Source organism: Equus caballus, chromosome 1 (assembly GCF_041296265.1).
Source record: "Equus caballus isolate H_3958 breed thoroughbred chromosome 1, TB-T2T, whole genome shotgun sequence".
Classification (NCBI taxonomy): domain Eukaryota; kingdom Metazoa; phylum Chordata; class Mammalia; order Perissodactyla; family Equidae; genus Equus; species Equus caballus.
This window is the reverse complement of record NC_091684.1, coordinates 58,796,579-58,808,107: the sequence shown is the minus strand read 5'-3', so window position 1 is coordinate 58,808,107 and position 11,529 is coordinate 58,796,579.

The window sequence follows — 11,529 nt, the reverse complement described above, 5'->3', positions numbered from 1 at the left end:
TCTTCACTCCCCCACCTCCCACTCCCACTCTTGTGTGAGACTGGCTCTATAATGCAGACTGTTCCCACGGTAGAATGCGTCCTGGAGGAGTTCCCTCTTTCTCTAGGCCCGGGTCAGGCAACATGCATCTGCTGTGTGCTGCAAAGTTATTTTCCAGGGCATCTCCAATGGACCGTGGCTTCCTGCTTGGGGCTTCCTGTTTACAGATGTACCCCAAAATGCAGAAACACAATTAACAGAAATGTGCTTTTATTTTATTGTTAATCTAGAGACTAGTTCTAAATACGAAACCTAGAGACATACCTTCTAGAATATTCCATGGGGCCCTTCTCCCTGATTCTTCCCTGCAACCACTCATTCCATTAATTTCCATGTCTGCAATTTGCCCCTCCCCTGCCTCTTTGCCAGGCCGCCGTTGGAACCACTGCTGGACTGCCAGGTGCCGCCTCCACTTGCCTCTGCTTGGAGGAACCTGGATCACACCTATGAATTCAGCAGCTACTGGTGTGCCCTGAAATGCGACCCACGCAGCCAAGAAACGCAGCCACGTCTGCAGCGGGAGGAAATTGAGGGAAGAGGTTTATGAGCCTTGTGTTCTGCTCGATTAAGCTGTCACTGGGTGTTTTGAAACTACGGGCCAAACACAAAAACACACTTGTAATCACTTTGTGTTTATGTTTGGCAGCTTTCTTCCAATAAGACCATTATTACATTGGAAAATATTTTCCCTTTAAATATCCAGTTTAGCTTTTTTTAAAAAAATGTCATTTCATTCCGTCTTGGAGTCAAAATTTTCCCTCTGGAGGAATCCATCTCCAATTGAACAATTAAAGTCAATGAAAAGTTAGGATTCGATACACGGAAACTAATTTCGAAGTTCATTTCCCTCCCGCTAACATCTGTCGCAATCTTCCCTCCTCCCCGTCCAATCCCCAGGCCCCTCGGCATGTAGGGACACTGGCAGTTGCTGTCTGTAGCTGTAGCAGACAACCGTGGAATCCTGAGCTTAACCCCGAGAGAAAAATGGTCTACGGAGGAGATCAGAGCTCATGGAACTTTAAACACAGCCAGATCCCCACACAGACTCACGCGAGCCTGCAGTTACCACCTCAAGGCTGGACGGCACTGGAATCTTCCACCTCCAGAGAGACAATGATCTGTGTTCCAGAACGACCACCTCCCTGTACTCTTTCTGAAGTGCTCCAGAGGTGGAAACTCCCCAGACGCCCGTGCTCGGACTCGGGGCAGAGAAGTCCTCCTCTGCAGCCTCCTGCAAGCTCACCAGCTCTGGCCACACGACAGGGGTTGCCAGAGTGAGTCAACATGAGGACAAAATAAAGGACATTAGCTAAATTTTAATTTCAGATGAACAGCTAATGCTTTTTAATGTTAGTATTTCTCATAAAATATTTGGGATATGCTTATACCAATAAAAATTTGTTGTTTATTTGAAATTCAGATTTAACTGGGAGTCCTGCGTTTTATCTGGCAACCCTTGGCATGACCATATCTTAGGCTGACGTTGACCACAGACTGTGAGCACATCACTCATGCCCAACTAGGGACTGGCTTTGAAGCACTGCCTTCCCACTGCAACCTGAGAGGACCAGCCCTGTCCTTGAGGAGGGGAGGTGCTTTGGGTTCCACCGCCCAGGCTGGATAATAGCCCACCCTGGGGTCAGCAGGCTGAATTCACTGTGAAAGGTTATGGTGTCTGATCACTGATGGTCATCACCTGTCAGGAGGGATGGGCGAGGTGCCCCCGCCAGCCAGGCAGTTCCAGCAGCCAGAGTGGAACACAAGGCATGGCCCCCCATACCTGCACTGGTGCGGAAATGCCACCCAGGGTGCACTGACAGGCCTGCGAAAGCCACAGCAGAGGCTGCAGAGAGGGGGCCAGGCAGGAAGCAGGAGGCAAGGGACAGATCCCAAATAGGCAGGAGGGAAAGGACACAGAGAAGAGGGTGGCGTAACGGAGAGGAGGGGCAGAACTAAGGCAGAGCACAGACGTGGGCAGCTTGGTGAGTGGGAGGAATTTCCCAGGCAGAGCGGAGATGCTGCATGGTTGAAAAGGTCTAAGTGGACTGCAGGCCTGGAGGGCTTCCCAGAAGAGGAGTGGCATCAGCTGTGGCAGGATGGGGCAGAGCTGGGCAGGTTAGAGCCCTGCACTTAGGAAATCAATGTCAAACCAAGGACAGTCAGTTTGTAGTCCTCTTCCCTTCCAGTCTGACCAGGATGGGTTCAGAGGAGAGGGGAAGCTGGCCCTTCCCCAACCAGTGAGGCTTTCAGGAGGCACGGAGTGCATGGTGGCTGCCAGGGAAGGCAGGGAGGCTGCTGGCGGCGCAGAAAAGGCTGAAGTAGGAGGAGGCCTTCTGAGGCCCCAAAGAGAAAATGTGCCTTTATTTTTAAGACTTTATATATTTTGGCCACCGAATTAGTCAGCATTCTCAGCTGCCAATGAAAGAAACTCCAGTCGAGCTGGCTTCAACCATAAGGAGAATTCATTGGCTTGAAGGGGCTGGGAGCAGCGTTTGCTTTGTGTCTCTCTGGACCGAGAGGCCCAAGCGATGTCAGCAAGCTGCCGGCGGCTCTCTTGTCTCCTGGATCTCTTTTTCAGTGTGCTGGCTCGTCCAGTGACGGCTCCTGTGGCTCTGGGCTTCTCTCTCGGCTCAGCAGCCTGAGCAGTGGTGCTGGCGACCACGTGCTCATTCCTGAACCATCTCTAGGCCAGGAGGAGAGAACACGCTGATTGGCCAGGCCTGGGTGGAGGGTGTGAGTCTGGGGCAGGATGGGGGATCAGCCACGTCCATCTCAGGGACTGACTGTGAGAGAGGTGGACCCTCAAAGGAACATCGGATACCGTTTGCAGAAAGGGTGAGGCGTCAGGAACGGATGCTGGCCAGGTAAAAATCACTGATGTCCAAGACAGTGAGCTTTTACATCAAAGCCGATTTCACTTGGTCCTTGCAGTGAGGGTGCTGGGGGTAGAGATTATTAGCTTATTTTACAGAGAAGGAAACTGAGGCTCAGAGACCTTGTGACTTGTCCAGTATCACGGAGCAGGGTGGGGGCCCAACAGGAGTTCAAACTCAGGTTTCTTGGTCCTGACATGCTTACCCCAAGAGAGCCAGCCTGGGCAGATGCCCTCCCAGTGGAAATGCGGTGCCCAGTCCCTCCCCTCCGAGGGCTTCCCCAACCCCACCAGACGACACTCAGCCCCCCTGGGAAGACTGCATCCAGATTCCATGTAAAGGAAGGAGAACTTCTTCAGAGGGAGTCACACGCGTGGGGAAGGGGTCAGGAGAGCGAGCTGTGGGCCTCGGAGGGAAGTGGCGCAACCACAGCCGGGTGTTTACAATAGCAGGAATGTTGGTGAGGAGCAGGAAGGGAGTGGGCCCCCTCGCTGGGGACCCAAGGAGCAGGGCTGGGTAAACAAGCACCCAAATGTGCAAGCTGAGCAGGAAGAGCTCTCTGTGAGCCCTGCAGCCCCAGGCTGCCCATGGAGACCTGAGGCCCTGTCCCAGCGCCGGCCCACTGTGTGACCCGGAGCAAGTCACACCTCTCCTGGGGCTCAGTGTCCTCATCTGTAAGATAAAGCCTACAGACCAAATCTGTGGCTTTCCTTTTTTCTGAGCTGCAATCCAGAGTAAGAAACACTTTTGCCACTGAGTCAACAGAAACAGCCACAGACAAATTTCACAAAGCAATCCTGACCCTGACTACAAGCAATACACTCTGATACTTTCAGTCCATTTCTTTTAAAAGCCGTTTTTATCTACCCACTCCTAAAGAACCTCACTGGAAGAGGCCACCCCCCAGGACCTTCTGAGAGACCCAGTGGGGTTGGCAGGGCAATTGGGTGGACTGTCTGTCAGGCCTGCAGGGCACAGGAGGAAACAGAGGTGGGTGGTAGAGGAGCTGACACTGGGGAACCGGACAGGCGCCCTCAGTTCACTCCTGCGCCTCTCCAGCTTTCCGAGAGGCCTTTGCTGTGGGTCAGAGGCGAGCCTGAGACCCTCTGTAGTGCCTGAACTCAGGCAGTTCCTCTCTCTGGAGCCCCACTTCTTGGCCTGTAACATGGGGTCATAGGAAGCATAAGGCTGGGCCGTGGCCCTGAGCACAGACTGCTCCGCCCGCCGTGGATCTGCCCTGGTCCGGCGGACACGGCAGCTCCCTGGCGCTCCACGGAGCCTGCCTGGCCAGCATCCCCTCTCCTGTGCCCCGGAGCGGAGCGTCTTGTAAGTGGTTTTAAGGACACCAGCTGCATCTGTCGGTTTTGGACAGGCGGTTTAATCAGAGACTGAGTTTCTGTTTGAAGAACAAGGGGGGACTCCAGAGGGAGGCCCTGAGAACGTGCAAGGAAATGCTGACAGGTTGACGGGCGTCTGTCAGAGACGGCCCTGCGGGAAGGGCTGCGGAGCCTGAAGTGGTCAGCTCCCAGCTTTCTTCTGGAGCCAAGAGTCACTCAGGCAACTTCCTCCCTCTCTCCCTGGGGCCTGAGTCAAACTTGTTGGAGAATCAAGCCAGGGACGGCCTCTGCTTTCACAGTGCTTGGCTCGGTGGGGATCGGGCCGAATTTGGGGATGCCAAAGCTGCCAAAGCTGGCCGCTGACAGGATTTTTAAAAACTAACTTTTAATTACACAAGAGATACGTGAATTCAGTCTCCCTTATTTTTTTTTTCAGCCTCCTTTTTAAAAAGTTTCACGCGCTCCGCTGCGGTGGCCCAGGGTTTCGCTGGTTCGAATCCTGGGTGCGGACATGGCACTGCTAGTCAATCCACACTGAGGCAGCGTCCCACATGCCACAACTAGAAGGACCCACAACTAAGAATATACAACTATGAACCCGGGGGGCTTTGGGGAGAAAAAGGAATAAAATAAAATAAAATCTTTAAAAAAAATAAATAAAATGAAAGGTTTAGAATTGCAGGTAAAACCAAAGGCCCCTTTGAGCCCCACACCCAAGCCCATCCCCTCTTCTCCCTGCCTCCGCATCACCCCTGTATCTGTTGGTAGAAAAATATGGAATGTTGTGCACATAGGTGTGTTTTCTCTTCTATATAAACTGTATTTGTGGCAGATACCACCCACCCAGCTGCCCGCAGCGCCCCTTTCCGCCCCCCGACCCCACAAACAGAACCTGATATGTTCAAGTTGTGGGCAGAAAGATCTTGATATCAGGGAGAACAGATCTCTCCCCTAACCACTGGAGACTGGATCACGATTGCTCTAAGCGATTTTTGATAATTTCTTCCCTTTAACCAGAAAAACCTGAAGTTTGGTGGATGACCCAGTTCTTGCTGATAAGATATAAGGGGAATTCTACTGGGGAGAGCATCCCTTACCAAAGAAAGGGCCAAAACTTTGTAAAGAGAAAACCCTTCCATTTCTCCCTTTTTCCTACCTTAAACACAAATGTCATGTCTGGAGCTACAGTAGCCATTTCATGACCATGAGGCAATGAGCAAAAGGGAAAGGCCAAGAGAATCTCTAAGATGTATTGTTGAGCAGCTGACACAATTCTATTGCTACTTCTGGACTCCTTGTTAGGAGAAAAATATAAACTCCTCTTCCCTTAAGCTATGGTAGGTTGGATGCTTGGTTACTTAAAGCAAAAAGAAATCCTGACTCAGAATTACATTGTATATGTCAATCTCAACAATTCTGAGATCTATTCATGTAACTATATAGGCATCATCTTTTAACTAATAAATTGTGTTCTATTGTGGAATAGACCATATTTCAGTCCGTTGTTCCTGAGTGGGAGTGTTTAGTTTACTTTCCATTTTTGTTTCAGCATCAATACTGCAGTGAACATCCTGCACATATGCTAACGTTTCTTCAGGGAGGTTCCTAAAATTGTAATTGCTGGATTGTAAGCAATGCACATTTTCATGTTGAATATAGCACAGCTGAATTGCTGTAGAAAGCGGTGGTACCAATTTACACTTCTACTCTGATGTGTCTGGGTCCCTAGCCCCACCCTCTTGTCCGCCTTTCTTTGACCATGATAAGGTTGAGGTTTCTCCCTTCTGATGGATAAACGTGTTATGGTGTTCCGTTTCCCCAATTACTGAAGAGGGAGCACATGCTTCCGTGTATGTATCAGTCATTGTGTTTCTTTTGCAAATTACCCCTTCAGAGTATTTGCTCACTTTTCCATTGTGTCATTTGTAAACATTCTGTTTGTAACATGTTGTAACAAACATTTGTTTGTGAACAAAACATTACAGATTTGTAACCATTCATGGTCTATTATGCGTTTGGACCCTTTCTGCCTTCTATCTGTTGCAAGTCTTCCCAGCAAGTTGTCTTAACCCCAGCCCTGCGGCAGCCAGCCCCGCGTCCTCCTGCGGCTTGTCCAGGGTCACAGAGCACGGAAGTGGCAGAACAAGGACTTTAGGCCGGGAGAGCTTCATTCTCTTTCCCTTACATCCTGCTGCCCCCCTGGCGTTCAGTAAAAACAAGCATCTTCTCCTCCTCCCCCGGGCTCCCTGGGGGTCCTCCTCTCCTCCTCTTCAACTGAGAGTTCCCCCATTTAGGTCACTGCTCTGGGTTAGGCATCAAAGGAGAGGCGTCATTCCAGAGATGATCTTGGGTTCCCCAGCAGAGGAGGAAAAAGCACATGAAGGGCTGATATTTGGGGGATCTCCGTCTAGGGTCACAAGGATAGGGAAGTGGGGGCTCATTGTCCACGTCTGTGGTCCATTGACGGTAGCTGCTCCATTTGTCCCCAGGGTCCTTGGCTGCAGCTCCTGGGGCCACAGTTCCTGATGTTCCCTCCTCCCGTCTCCTGAGGCCTCCCCATCAGAGATCTTTAGGGGTCCCCCAGAGGCCCTGCTTGGGAGTAGGCTCTGGTTTCACGGCCTCGGCTCCACAGACACCCTTCTCCTCCCAGCCCTGCTGTCTCCCCCGACTTCCGTCTCCACAGCTGCTCCCCCCTTTCCCTGAATCGTCTTCTTTGCTCTCCCCAGTCACACCCACACAGGACACAAGGACACTTGAAGAGACTGGACTTTGCAGACAAAAGCCCCCAAATGGGCTGCTGCTCAGTGTTGCCCATCAGGCACCCTGAATGGCTTTTCCTCCTTGGCCCTGCTCCCATCCTCCCCCACAAGATTAGGGCCAAGCCTCCAGTATTCCCAGCTCTGGAATCCTCCATTCAGTCTCTCCTGGGTCCCAGATCTGCTGTGTGCCCTTGGGCGGGCTGATTGACCTGTCTGAGTTTCTAGGCTTCCTCTCTGGAAAGAGAGGTTTCTGGTCCTCACTGCCCAGGAGCCTCCTTCCCTGGGGTGACCAGATGCCTGGCATGGAGGCCATGGAACAGGAGCATGGGGGGACTGGCTTCCTGCTCATGTTGTGCTTCTCCTGTGGAGTGTGAGTTTTTCTAGGTCACCTGAGACCAGGGGCATCAGGGCCTGGGGGTATTTGCTCCTAGTTTGGCTCCTGGATCCAGCTTTAGCTGTTGGTTCTTCCTCCGCCCCCTCCCCTCCTTGCTGCCCCATGGATGCTGGAGTTTCTGCAGTGGCCCTGGTTGAGTCTCCATCCCAGAGGCAGCAGCCCAGGTCAGAGGCCTCATCCCTCTCCCGAGAAAGACATCCTCCCGTGGCTCCCTGTCTGCTGTGGGGCCTGGCCGGCCACACTGCTCGTGACACGCTGGCCCAACCACCCCCTCAGGCTTATCTTTGGGGTGATGCGCATGCACCAGCCACACCAAATGACCCCCGTCACCCAGACATGCCATGTTCTTTCACACCTGCCTGTCTGCACCACTGTCCTCCTCCCCAAATAGCCTTCTGACTCATTGTGTCTACCTGGAAAACTCCTACTCGTCCTTCAATACCTTGATTCCCAATCTCCCCTACCCCAACGGTTAGTCTCTCCTTCCTCAGCATCTGCAGATGGCTGAGTCGGATCACGGCCTGAACCACAGTGCAGCTACAGTTTGTTGACCTATATGGCAGCTTTAAGCTCAAGGGCAAAGGTGGCAGCTTGTCTGTCTTTGTACCTCAGTGCTTTTGTCACCGGTTGAACTCTCTCCCCAGCCAGGACCAGAGGAAGGGTCTCCTGCCCGCCCTCTTGAGGTCCTTCCTCTGTTCGGTGTCACAACTTTGAAACGAGACCGAAGCTGAGCGTTCGATAGCACAAGCTTTATTCAATGGCCAAGGAGTGGAGAAGCAGGAACTGGTTCACACGTCACTTCTCCACTCCTGGGGCAATGAAGCAGCTGTGACGGGGGCTCCAGGGAAGGAAGGGGAGGGACACTCATAGGTACTTGGGGAAACGAATGGGCAGGCCTTTCTGGGGAGCAAGGGGGCCACCGGGTTGTGGCTAATGTCTTGTGGGGCCAGGGTCTGGGGTAACACTTTCAAGAGTATGGCATAGAATAATCTCAATACATGTTAGGAGAGAGAGAGAAAAAAATATATAATTCTCTAAAACCCTCATGAGGTGGGTAATATTTTCCCAAGTTTTCAAATGAGGAAAGTGAATTTTAGGAACGTCAAGTCATGTGCCCAAGATTCCGCAGCTTGAGGGTGGTAAGAGCAAGGTTTGGGTCCAGACAGCCTGACTCCAGGGCCTAGCCACTCACCCAGAGCACTCTATTCTCCTATGGGACAGCCTTTTGTGCACTTCAGAAGAGTGGCATCTCCAGCTTTCTCTGAAGGTGGCAGGAATGATGGATATTGAGCCAGTCTTAGAAGGCTGTGTGTCCTGGAGTGAGCCACTTAATCTCTCTGGTCCAGCTTCCCCAGAGGCAGAGCTGTAGTAACCATCTTGCATGGCCTTTATCCCAGGGCCTCAGTTGGTTCATATCAGACACAAGATGGGAGGGGGCTTTGAGAAGCCTGCAGGGCCAGACTCCTGGTGAGACTCACCGTCATCAATACACAGAGCAGAGCCTGCCAAGCCCAGACTCCATCTCCACTCAGGGGAGCCCACCTCCCCACCCCTCACCTGTCTGCTTTAGACACAGGCGGGCCGGTGAAGCCCAGCCCGAGCCCACTGGCCAGCAGCCTCCCTCCCCAGCTTGCTCTCTCGTTAATGCTCAAGTGTTGTCACATTCTGGGAGCAGCCTTGGGCCGTGGACACCCCAGAGGTTTCCACTGTCAGCCTGAAGGCCGGTTATCTAGCTGGTGAGTGCAGAGGGAGGGGGCCAAGCAGAAGGCCCCGCTGGTCGAGGCCAGCTTGCCCCCAGGGGGGCTCTGGTCCAGAAAGGACGGAAGACACTTGGACAGGCCTGGGCAGGCTGTTTGATGGCAGTTCTCTACACCCGGGCCTCGAGTCTGCCTCTGAGGAGCTGCTGGTCTGGGTGCAGCCTCCCAGGAGCCCTCAGGCCTGGGCAGACGTATTCCAAACGGAGGCCTGAAGAAGCTTGGCTTCCTCCCTGTGTGGGTGGCCATATGGCTGTGCAGAGGTGAGAGGCTCCATTTGTTTATGTGACAGACGTGTCTGGCACAGGCAGCATGTGCTGGCTGTGTGCTGGGTGCTGGGCAACGGGCACAGTCCCTGCACACAAGCTGCGCCTGGCTCTTCGGTTTAACTCTCCCAAGGGTATTTAGGAGCGTGTTCTCTTCACCCAGCTACAGTCTTGTTTTTCTTCTGGTTACCCTGTGAGGAAGGCAAGGCGGGGGATAGTCCACACCCAGTTCTAGCTGATTGGAAACACGGGAGTGCTGTGTTCAAAGAGATCCTGAGGTTATCTCTGGGCTCAGTGTTATGGAGTGCTGTGATTGATTAGTGATGGAAAGGAGAGGGATAGTACCCCTGCAAAAGAGTGGTCCTCCCCATACCAAAGTGTGCCCTCCTCTAGGGCATAGGTCAAATCTTGTTCACAAATGTCCTACAGTGCCTGGCACAGTGCCTGACACAAGGCAGATGCTCAATAACTATGTATTGTATGTAAGAGGACAAGGAACAGTGAAAATGCTGAGACCCAGAGTGAGGGGTGGGACATGTCCGAAGACCTGACTCCCCATCCTCTGCTGCCATGTCAAAGCCCCTGCTCTCCACACCCCCAAGGTGTGTATATGTGTTTCCATCTCAGGACAATGATTCAAAGTGTATCTCTCCCATCCTACATGTGCCTTTGAAAGCCAAAGCTGCAGGTGGCCCGGGCTGGGGGGGATTCTGGCTGGAAGAAAGGGTCGCTGTGCCCTATGCTTTCAGGGTGGGGTCCCTGGATCGTATGTTGGGTCTGCTCTGGGCTGGAGAAAGACCAGAAACCACAAGGGGTCTCCCAGGCGCTGGGCTCGGCATCCAGGAAACCTGGAGAAAGAGTGGGCCATCCTCCTAGGTCCCTGGACATATCACCTGCCCCTGGGCAGGGTCAGGGCAGACCGGCTCTTCTTTGCACAGATAACCAAGTATTTCAGGGGCATGCAGCCCCAGATCTGGCCAAAACAATCTTAAAACAGAAAGTTCAAGAACTTTTTAAAGAAGCCTTCCTTCCTGGCAGCCAAGGGGTGGAGCTGTCCCCACCCCCAGCGCTGTGTTATTGAGCATCTCTTGATGGGTTTCTTTATTCTATGCAAAGTGCTCTCGTAACCGCTCTCCAAGCTCGACAGGAATTACTAGATGTTAGAGATCGTCTGAAACTGAGACCCAGAGAGGGAACGTGACTTGCCCAAGGTCACACAGAGAGGTGGGCACAGCTGGGCCAATTCCTGGTGGGGGGTGGGGCTCCCTGGCTTTCTTCACAGCTGTGACCAGGTGACAATGCTGCAGGATTCAGGCCTCTCTGGGAAGGTGGGAAGGACTGGGAGTTGGGACAAGAGAGGGGGCAGCTGGAGAGAGCTTTGGGGTCATGCTCCAACCATCCACAGAGCAGTGCCTGGTAGCTGCCCTGTCTGCCCTAGGTCCTGTCTGCCCGTGCTGCCCACAAATGATTTCTCATTCATTCATTTATTTTTAAACATTTTGGGGGCTTGTTTTCCATCCTTTGTGTTTACAAGGACAGCTACATAAACAATCCCAGGAGGAGGCCGCCAGCTCCAACCAGCTGCTTGGGTTCAGGGTTGAAGTCAGTATTTTTGGGAAATGGGTCTTTCCTTCCTCCCCCATCCAGAGCCAGGCCCTGTTGCTTAGCACAGCTCAAGGGCCAGAGAAGGGCCAGCTTTGGAGCTGTGCTCTGCACACGCTGTGCTCCCTTGTTCCCAGAATCACCCCCGTTTTGCCACTGGGGAAACTGGCTTGCCCAAGGTCACGTGATTGGCCGGTAATTGGTAGATCTGGGATTCAAACTCAGACAGTCTAGAGTTTAAATTCTTGCCACTGTGCTAACGGGACCTCCTAAAATGGAGGCAGGTTTCAGGGCCGCGGGAGGAAGGTGGGGGACGTGGCGGAAGGAGAGGGGAGAGCAGGGCAGCTGCTGCCTTCTAAGGAGGGGCCTTCGGTGTAGAAACCTACCCCCCGCCGTGTCCCTGGGTGATACTGCACTGTGTGTATACACATGCACACAGACACGCACGCACCCATGTCGGCACATTCCCACCCCCCCCACCCCCCCCACTCACACGCTCACTTCT